Genomic DNA, 11,568 nt, shown 5'->3' with positions numbered 1-11,568 from the left:
TTCAACATATGAAAATCCATCAATGTGATCCACCATATAAACAAATTGAGAAACAAAAATCACGTGGTCATCTCAATAGATGCTGAAAAAGCCTTTAATAAAATCCAAAACCACTTCATGATAAAAGTTTGGAGAGATCCGGGATAACAGGTACATACCTAAATATCACAAAAGGTATGTACAGCAAACCAACAGCCAACATCAAACTGAATAGAGAGAAACTCAAGGCAATTCCTCTAAAATCAGGAACAAGGCAAGGCTGTCCCCTCTCCCAATATCTCTTCAATATTGTACTGGAAATTCTAGCTATAGCAATAAGAGTACACTAGGTGATCAAGGGGATACAATTTGGAAAGGTAAAACTTTCACTATTTGCAGATGATATGATAGTTTACATAAGTGACTCAAAAAACTCTACCAGGGAACTCTTGCAGCTGATAAACACCTTCAGCAAAGTGGCAGGATAGAATATCAACTCAAGAAAGTCAGTAGCTCTACTATGTACAGATGAGAAATCAGAGAAGCATCACCCTCTACAGTTGCCACAAACGACATAAAATACATGGGGGTAACCCTAAACAAACAAGTGAAAGACCTGCATCACAAGAACTTTAAGTCTCTAAAGAAAGAAATTAAAGAAGACACCAGGAAATGGAAAGATCTACTATGCTCTTGGATAGGTAGGATCAATGTAGTAAAAGTGGCAATCCTGCCAAGAGCAATCTGCAGACTCAATGCAATCCCCATCAAAATCACAACACAATTCTTTACAGACCTTGAAAGAAAAATTCTCAACTTTATATAGAAAAACAAAAAACCCAGGATATCCAAGACAACACTGCTCAACAAAACAGTTTCTGGAGGCATCACCATCCCTGACCTCAAGCTCTATTATTGAGCTATAGTCCTGAAAACAGCTTGGTAGTGACACAAAAAATAGACAGGTAGACCAATGGAATCAAATTGAAACCATGAGATTAATCCACAAACCTCTTCACAGCTGATTTTTGACAAAGAAGCTAAAATTATACAATGGAAAAAAAGATAGCATCTTCAACAATTGGTGCTGGCATAACTGGATATTGGCATGTACAAGACTGCAGATACATCCATGTCTATCACCATGCACAAAATTTAAGTCCAAATGATCAAAGACCTCAACATAAATCCAGCCACACTGCACCTGTTAGGAAAGAAAGTGTGAGGTACCCTTGAATGAATTGGTACAGAAGACTGCTTTCTGAAGATAACACCAATAGCCCAGACACTGAGATTGACAATTAATAAATGGGACCTCCTGAAACTGAGTAGCTTCTTTAAGGCAAAGGACACAGTCAGTAAGAAAAAAGGCACCCCTCAGATTGGGAAAATATATTAACTAACCTCACATCTGACAGAGGATTTATCTCCAAAATTTACAAAGAACTCCAGAAGCAAGTCTCCAAAACACCAAAGGATCCAATTAAAAAGCGGTGGACTGAACTAGATAGATAATTCTGAATTGAGTAGTATAAAATGTCTGAGAGACACTTGAGAAAGTGCTCAACATCATTAGCCATTAGGGAAATGCAAATCAAAATAACTCTGAGATATCATCTTACTCTTGTCAGAATGGCTAAATTCAAAAACACCAATGACAGTTTGTGCTGGAGAGGACGTAGAGAAAGGAGAACACTCCTCCACTGTTGGTGGGAATGCCATCTAGTACAGCCACTATGGAAATCAGTATGGAGATTCCTCAGGAAAATGGGTCTGAGTCTGAAACAAGACCCAGCAATTCCAATCTTAGGCATATACCCAAAAGATGTTCATTCACACAACAAGGATGTCTGTTCCACTATGTTCTAGCAGCATTATATGTAATAGCTTGATCCTGGAAGCAACCTAGATGCCCCACAACTGAAAAGTGGATAGAGAAAATGTGGTACATTTACACGATGGAGTACTACTCAGCAAAGAAAAACAATGGGATCTTGTAATTTGCAGGCAAATGGATGGCACTAGAGGAAACCATACTGAGTGAGGTAACCTAGACACAAAAAGACAAATATTGTGTGTACTCATTCATATATCCATTTTAGATATGGATCAGGGGAGTTTCAGCCTACAATCCCAGTGGTAGTGAGTCTGGGAAACAAGAAGGTTCCCAAGAGAGATGCATGATACCCCAGAGAAGTGGAATGAGGTAAGATCTCCTGAGCAGATTGGGAACATCGGGGGAGGGGAGAGGGGACCAAGAAAAAAGAGGGTATGGGGAGAACAAGATATGGGGGACCAGGAAATTTGAGTCGAGGTAACAATAGAGAGCAGGATGAGAGATACCATAATAGATCAAGTCATTATATGCTTGAGGAGAGAGCTGACACTAGTGAGATCTACAGAAATCTACAAGGATAACACCAACTGGAAAACTATACAATAGTGGAGAGACTAAACTAATAGCCCCTCTTTGATGACAGGGTTGATGACTACCCTATATGCCATCCTAGAACCTTTATCCAGGGACTGATGGAAGCAGAGACAGATGCCCACAGGTAAACACTGAACTAACTCCTGGAACCTAGTGACAGGGATGGAGAAGTGATGAGCACAGGGGTCAAGACAATGATGATGAAACCAAGAAATCAGCTGACTGGATAAGGGGGAGCTCTTGATTCCCAGACTGATGGATGAGAGGCCATTACAGGACTGATCCAGACTCCATGAATGTAGTGCTAGGGAGGAGGCCACAGAAATCACTGGGGCCATGGGTAGTAGATAAGTGTTTACTATGGTTTATGAATGAGCTTTGGGAGCCTATTCCAAATAGAGGGATGGTCTCTCAGCCTGGACACATGGGCAAGGACCAAAGTCCTGCCCTGGATGAAATGGCAGACTCTGGAGATCTTCCCAAGGAGGGCCTCATCCACCCTGGGGATTACTGTGGGAATTGGGTGGTGGCCTGAGGGTCTGGTGGAGGGACAAGGGAGGAGGGGTGGGGGAGGGAGCTGGGGCTGACATGTGAAGTATTCATGTTTCTAATTTAAATAAAATCATATATTGAGAAAAAGGGGTGAACTGTAATAACGTGTGTATGTGTGTGTGTGTGTGTGTGTGTGTGTGTGAGAGAGAGAGAGAGAGAGAGAGAGAGAGAGAGAGAGAGAGAGAGAGAGTAAGGAGAAGGGAAAGACATCAACATCGCTGAGTAAAATAGCAGCAATGATGTCTGGAAAATGTCATAAGTAATCTTACTGTTATCAACCACCCAAAATTCCTACAATGCACACATGTCTCTGTAAGCAGTTTCAGTTAGAGTATAAATGACAATTTCACATCTCACTTGATGATGCTCCTCAAAAGAGTGATAGATTTTCTGACAAACCACCCACAACAGTATTTTTTAAGTTGTTGGTCACAGGTGTCCTTGAGATTTCAAAAACAATACAGGACACTGGAATTGTCCACATTTGCCTCCCACAGGTGACGCCCTACTGCTGAAGAAGCCATGTGATACAGTCACAGCCAGAGGACTTGAGATGGAACAGAATTTAAACCCTCCTCTCTGGGGACTAGCTTTCATGGTATCCAAAGGCAACCTGCAAGCTTTTGAAGGAGGGAGCCCACAGTCCTACCCAGCTGTGAAAATTATGAACCATACAGTGCACAAAACCTCAAGGGGTGAAATAATGGCACACATACATTGATGGGAACCAACAGCTTCTTATTGGACTTAGGATCTTCTCAGCCAGGGGGAAATCATGCCTTGTACTCAAAACCTAGCCATTTTCTAGGTTTAGTGTAAGGTATATCTTAGAGGAGAACATAAAACTACTATGCATGACTCACATTGACTTTCAAATAAAATTTATTTACCTCATAGTATCAATTCTCTTGTAGAAAGTTTTCTCACAGCTATAGCAGGATAATTTTGAGATATTTCTCAGTGGATGTCTATAGAATTATTTCTAGTGAAGCAGAATGTTGTAAAACTCACTTCAAGTCCCTCCATATCTTTAGGTACTGACTTCTCAATCTCCCTTGCCCAGGGCTCTTTTTTTACTCCACAGGTGAGTAGGTCTGGGTGATCATTTGTTTACCTTACATTTGAGAAGGCCATCATTCAGAAAGCACCAAGATTTCTAACTCAATACTGTAGTCAGTAGTTAAGATGCAAGATTATACAAATGACTCACTATTGTCATACAGAGTCATAATACTGAAAATACCTAGAAAGCATTTTCAGTGAGTGTAACCTGAATGCCATTTCCAGTCATTTCTTAGTGAAATCACAGGAGGAGAAATGTAACTGAATGACTGGGATCACAAAGTCATACAAAAATATGTTAATGCATTATCATGGACCAAATTTGATGAATGTCTTAAAACTGCCAATGGGAATCACTTTTACAGAGCAATTTTCCAAGAAACTCTGAGGAGGAGGAATGGAAACTGCAGGGAACCTATTCTCACCCACAGAAAGCATACTGCTGCAATTGGACAATATGCATTTTCAGTAAAAAAAAAGCCCTGTAAACAGGCTGCATTCATTGACCATCCTCCTGTGGGAAGTCAACAGTCCCACCACTGTGCCTCAACAGACCAGAAAATAGAAAACAACATGTTTTGCAGCCACATAGACAATTAGTCTTAATAAACCCAGAGTCACATATTGCTGCTAATGTTGAAAAATCAGAGAAATTAAACAGACAAACCCTTGTGAGACTTCTTACCTCTACTGAAATCTCAGATCAAAATGGTAGGATCCAGTTTCTTGGAATTCTCAGACTGAATGGGCTGAGCTGGTGTATGCTCCTGCATTATATACATCTCTCCTCTCAGCCAAATTAATTCCTGTCTCCACCTCCCTGGTGCCGGGATTAAAGGTGTGTGACCCCCAAGTACTGGTATTAAAAATGTGAGATCTATTTCCCTTTGAGACTGGTTAACTCTCTGGTAACCTGTGCTGGCCTTGAAACTGATAACTGCTTGTTTTCTCATCCCTTGGGCTGGGATTAGGGGTGTGGGCCTCCACTCTCTGGCCTCTATGACTTACTAGTTGCTAGCCCCCGAGTTTCAACAGTTGTTTTCATGCACACATTTAATGATAGTACGTGGTAGACAGATCTCTTGAAATTAAGAACAGCCCATTATACATGGTGAAATGAAAACAGCTTGGCACTGGCACAAAGAAGGACAGGTAGACCAATGGAATTGAATTAAAACCCTGATATTAATCCACACATCTACGAACACCTGACTTTTGACAATGAAGCTAAATTTATACAATGGATAAAAGAATGCATTTTCAGCAAATGGTGTGGATGTAACTGGATGTTGACATGTAGACAATTGCAGACAGATCCTTAGCTATCACTATGCATGAATGGATCAATACCTCAACATAAATGCAGCCACTGAACTTCTTAGAAGAGAAAGTGAGAGGTATCCTTGATGGAATTGGTACAGGAGACTGCTTCCTGGACATGACACCAGCAGCACAGACACTGAGATTGACAACTAATAAATAGGACCTCCTGAAACTTAAAAGTTTCTGTAAGGCAAATAACACAGTCATCCACACAAAAAGGCAGCCCAGAGAATGGGAAAAGTTATTCACCAACCCCACATCTGACAGAGTTTGACAAAATATACAAAGTACTCAAGATGCTAGTCACCAAAACACCAAATAATGCAATTAAAAAGTGTGGTATAGAGCTAAACAGAGAATTCTCAGTAGAGGAATCTAAAATGGATGAAAGACACTTAAGAACTTACTCAACATTCTTACCCTTCAGGGAAATGCAAATGAAAACTACTCCCAGATACCATCATATACCCATCAGAATGTCTAAAATCAAGACCACCAATGAGAGTTTATGCTGTAGAGGGTGTAGAGAAAGTGGAATGCTCCTCCACAGCCTGTGGGAATGCAAACTTGTAAATCCTCTTTGAAAAACAATATTATGGTTTCTCAGTTAAAGGGGAATCAGACTACCTCAAGATAGACATACAAGATCCCACAGAGAAGGCTAAAGGGTTATGATCCCCTGAACAAATTATGAGCATGGAGGCAGAAAGCTAGGAGCAAGAGGAGGGGAGAATAAAAGGGGGGAAAGAACATGAGGGATCATAAAAAATAGAGGAGAGCATTTAAAGGGATACCTTAATAGAGAGAGCCATCATAGGTTTAAAAGAGAAATCTGTCACAAAGGAAATGTACATAGATCGACAAGGATGATCCCGACTAAATATCTAAGCAATAGTGGAGAGGCTACCTTAAATGCCTCTCCCCTGTAATTAGATTGATGACTAATGACCTTCATACAGTAGTTGATGGAAGCAGAAGCAGAGATTCACAGCTAAACACTGATACAAAATAATAAATGCAGGGAATGAGGACTGATGAACAAAGGGTACTAAACCATTCTGAAGAAAACTACATAAACTGCTGACCTGAGCAAAGGGGAGCTCATGTATCCATGTATCCCAGATTGACAGTTGGATAACCAGCACGGGATTGAACCAGCCCCCATGAACGTGGGTGGATATCAGTTTGGAGGTCAGGGCAGTCTATGGAACTTCTGGTGGTATAACCAGTATTTATCCTAGTGCAAAGAGTTTGGGATCCCATTCCCTATGGAGGGATACTCTCCAGCCTAGGAACATAAGGGAGGGCCAATTCCCTCCTCCAAATGATGTGACAGACTTTGATGATCCCCCATGGGAGGACTCACCCTCACTTGGGACTGAATAGAGGTGGGATGGGGGTTTGGTGTAGGGCATTATAGGAGAGGATGTAGAGGGAATGGGAATAGTATGTATAATAAGATTATTTTCAATTTAAAAATAAATAAAGATTGTAATAAAATAATAAAAAGACTATTTTATCAATGAAAATCATTAAAAAGAGCAAGATTAGTGCAGTTCATATAAGATGAAATTTGTCAACTAGAGTTACACAGCCATAATAGAAGTTTCTGAGAAATTTCATACCAGAGAAACTTATTGCATCTTTAGTCCCCTTTCCCTTATGTCTCAGGCCATCATTTCCTGCCATTGTCCTGTTGAATGGTGACTTTCCCATGACTCCTGACATGAAACCTGTGACTGTGCGTGGTTTTTGAGTCCCAGTGAGTATCTGTCATTTTCCTCTGTACCCAGGTTCAGGCCTGGAAAGTTATGCTTACCTGATCTGTGACATTTAACTGTTGATTTTCACAGTGCACCTTCACACTCCTCACTCACTTGGTATCCCAAAATCCAGCTACTGAGGATTCTCTAGTTTATTCCAATCTACACTCTTTGTCTTCAACCATCTATAGTCTAATCCCCTGTCAATTTATCTTTACAAATGAGTCATCCTGTCACAGTGCACTAGTCCCTCCCATTTTATTAAACTGCCTTTCACAGAATTAATTTTAGGATGCCTGAGATTGGCTGCATAGAGCTTACCCAAGTGCTTGCTGTCAGCTTAGAGCAGTCCTGAATGTAGGAGGACTCTGCATCCTGGTATCTATCCCACACAGAGTCTGAGCCTTTCAGATAAAGCCAGGTAACCTCACCTCAACTTAACTACCAAATCTTGGGATTCAGTTTACACCAACAAAGAAAGCTAAATTTAATGCCAGCTTCCCATCTCTAACAGAAATCCAACAAGCTAAATCTAAATACTGCAATTGTGACTTGGGGAGAGACATTTCAGGAACTTGGATTCTGAAAAGAAAGCTCATGCCTTTAATCCCAGCACATGGGAGGAACATGCAGTAGGATCTCTGTGATTTCAAAGCCATCCGGGTCTACAGAGCATATTCCAGAAGAGATTACAAAGCAATAGAGAGAAACCCTGTCTCCAAAACCCAAAACAAGAAACAGATGTGTGTTTTTAATCCCAGCATTTGGGACGCAGAGGCAGGTGTATCTCTGTGAGTTTGAGACCAGCCTGGTCTACAAAAGTTAGTTCCATGACAGCCTCCAAAGCTACAGAGAAACCCTGCTTCGAACACAACTAAAATACATGGCTTAACAAGCCAGTGGGTCAGCCTTTGCTAATAGCCCAGGTCTGAGTTCATCCTGCACTGTACTGCTGTCACCAGTAGATGGAGGTCTTATAATCTTACTTACTCAAATACACTTCTGTCTCCTGTAGCTGAAGCTAACCTAGGTTCTTAGCCAGCCCCTCCCAATCCCCTCACTATACCCAAGCAACCATAGGTGAATGCCAAGACTCATGAGTCTACCAGATACAGAAAATAAGTAAGGTATGTTTATTGATATTTTGTTGTAATCTAACAAACAAAGCTTGCTTGAAGATCAGAAAAGCAAACAGAGCATCCCCTAACTCTTACCTCTATCTCAGTCAAAATGGGTAGTCCTGTCTCAAGAAATCCTCACACTGCAATGCTCTCCATCAAACCTCAGATTGCGTTGCTCCTCTCTCCTTCTGCCTTATATTCCTCTCTCGAACCAGTCATCAATCCTGTTCCCACATTTTAGTGCTGGTATTAAAAGCTTGTGATCCTAATTGCTGGAATCCAAGGTGTGAGGTCCCTTTCTCTTTTAGATGGTATCATTCTTTTCTAGGCCTTGGAGGCCTTGAAATCACAGAGATCCATCTGAGTCTGTCTACCAAGTGCTGAGATTATAGGTGTGGCCACCACTGCCTTGCCTCTATGCTAACTAGTGGTTTAGGTGTATGACTAACCAGTGACTTTGATCTTAACTAAGAGTGTGCCTGACTAGTGGCTTAGTTCTGTACTCAAATTTTCAGGCAAGCTTATTGTTTACAAACAAATTACCTTTACACTTGCAGTTTTTGTTAAAAATAAAAAAGTTAAAACCAATCTATAAATCTTAGACGCTTCATGTGTTTCATTACAAGCACAACATCTCCACAGATATGAGTGTCCTGCCCTAAAAATGTTAGTTACACCTTCAATCTAAGGCTCTGGGAACAGTGAGAAAAGAGGGAGAATGGGAATAAGAAGGAAAATAGTTTAGAGATGTCATTTTCTAGACTCCATACATATGTTGTAATCAGTAACCAACAGCAACTGTACTTACCTGCATTGACCTCACCCTAGACCACAATCAGTAAATCAGTCTAGGAAAGGGAAAGACTCACAGGGCCACACCTTTAAGTCTCAAACGCTCTTTATGGTTACATTTTAGGAAGAGATACAGTTCCTTTTGCTATAGTCTTCTATTGAGCCCAAGCTCCAACACACAGATCCATATCCTCAGTCTCTTGGTTAATCCAGTGGGTCTCAAGCAAAATCAGTAGAGCCTACCAGAGTGGAGAGACTGGTTGGAATTGTGGACCAGGGTCCTAGAGTGGTAGGTGGCGAGTTGGGGGGGTATTTGAGATGTGCATGCACAAAACACACAAGCAGTGTGTGTATATATGCATATGTGTGGGTGGGAAATCGTCAATAATGGAATTTTTTGGATTTTGAAATCAAGGTTTCTCTGTGTAACACCAGCAGTCCTGGAACTTACTTGGCAGAACAGGCTTGTATAAAATCCCACATATCTGCCTACCTCTGCCTTGGGAGTGCTGGAATTAGTGGCATACACCATCCTAGCCAGGTCAGATTTTTTTAAATGACCATTTCAGTCTGTACTTTCTCTTTGATTGTATGATTTTTTTCTTTCATATTTTGAGACATTTTTCTTTCAGCTGGGAGGTCTGGTTATCATTTAGTGACAGCAGCTTACATTGTGTTTTCTCCCCCTGATTGCTTCCTTCGGAGCAATGGCACACAGCCCTTGGGAAGGAAATGCAATCTTTTAGAGAGGGAGCAGGAAGGCAGATGCACATGACCTTGGCGGGTTGCTGAGCCCTGGCAGGATGCACTCCTTGAAGCTGGATTCCCTCTGGGTATTTGAGAGGACCAATGTAGGTAATGGAAACCAAGTCTTCAACAGGACTCACATCATAGCACAGGCCTCTTTTACTATTCCAAGTTCATCCTAGTTTTAGGACTCTGGTGGGGGCAGCAGAATTAGGACCACCCACCTTGATGAGCAGCTTCTTTAGTCCATGCCCTGTTCACACACACATGTTTCTGCTGGTCACAGTTAGAGGGAATGGGCCTTACAATTAACATAGACCACTTCCTCTGGCCCTACATCTGTGTAGTTCCAAATGGCTGGAAAAAATTGAGGGCTTGCATTTTTGGTTGAACTGTGTGTGTCACTGTTCTCAAATCTTCAATATATGACAGGATGGAGGGTATACGTCTACTGAGGCTGCCAGATGTTCTACCATCCATAACACACACTTCCCTTCCCTTTTTCTGTCAGTTGTTAGTGCCTAGGCTGGAAGGCCAGACTCCAAAAGGCTCCACAAAAGTCTGCATAAACACTTGGCAATTCTGGATATGAAAGTGTGTTTAAAAAAAGTGGACCAACAAAAACTTCATTTGATAATTAGAGATCTGAAGTGATTTTGCTCTTAATCCCTTCATGTTAAGCCAATCACAAAATTCCACAGGGATTTCTGGGGTGGGGCAGAAGGAAAGTGTATTCAGAATGATCAAGGCCACAGCCTGGTTAGCCCCAGAAGGTGAAAGCAGGAGATGCCTCACTGGGGACGCTGGAGAAGCACCGACTGCCCTGCCGGCAGGTAGGTTAAATTCCAAGAGTGCAAGAGCTAGTAAGCAATGTCCTGGGAAGCTTCCAACCCATGCAGCTCAATCAGGCCATCAACTGGAGTGGAAAAGTGATTGGTCATCAGCTCCACTGCCTTGGAGTCACCCTCTGCTCAGCTTTTTCCACCACAAATCTGGCTCTCTCTGCTGAGACACCTGTTTGGTTTCCACTGCTTCTGTGAATTCCTTCCCAAAGGTCAGATGCCTCAGGGACATGTCATCTAAATGAGCCCAAATGTAGCTGCTCTCTCTGTGATGTCATTGTTCTCCTGCCTGGAAACCAAATCTCGCTGGGTGTTCAATTTTCCAGTATCAAAGTGAGCCACTACTGACTTGAGGATCTCTGTTGTGATGAATGGCAGCACCCACTCATCAAAGTCCTCACCTATGCTGGTTTAGATATGAGGAAGCCGACTGGCCACATGCCGGAAGAGAATACATACTATGATGCTTATGTTCTCCAAATCCCTGTTACCAGCGACAACTGGTACATTCCGTGGTCGTGAGCAGCAGTCAAAGATAAAAGGTTTCTGTACTTAAGGGATGAGATAGTGAGTCCATTCCCATACTATACATTCTGAACTCCATGGAATCTGAGAAAGATGACATCTCTGTGTCCTGCATCAACTTTATATAAGGCAGATTTCACCACACTTCCTGCAACTGCTAATGTCAGGCCGAACTCTCTGATGGACTCAAACACTTCGGCAGCCATGATTCCTTCTGTTGCACCTACTGTCTCCTGCTTTCAAGCTTACCTCCTTGAGACTGCTTTTGCCTGGGTAACAAACAGCCCTGGATGTCCTGAAACTCCCTATATAGAAAAGGATAACCTTTAACTCACTCATGTCCATCTACCTTTATTCAGGAATGCTGGGAGTAAAGAAGTATGTCACTACACCCTCAAAATTATCTTGTTTAATCTCAGCAAATATCAAAG

At 41.8% G+C, this 11,568-nt stretch overlaps 1 pseudogene; it reads right to left on the bottom strand.

Annotated features, from left to right (window-relative positions):
• Positions 1-10,561: 10,561 nt before the first annotated feature.
• On the bottom strand, positions 10,562-11,343 carry LOC101827728 (annotated as a pseudogene).
• Between the last annotated feature and the right edge of the window lie 225 nt (positions 11,344-11,568).

Source organism: Mesocricetus auratus, unplaced genomic scaffold (genome assembly GCF_017639785.1).
Source record: "Mesocricetus auratus isolate SY011 unplaced genomic scaffold, BCM_Maur_2.0 Super-Scaffold_100038, whole genome shotgun sequence".
Classification (NCBI taxonomy): domain Eukaryota; kingdom Metazoa; phylum Chordata; class Mammalia; order Rodentia; family Cricetidae; genus Mesocricetus; species Mesocricetus auratus.
This window is presented reverse-complemented; position numbering and strand designations above follow the sequence as displayed.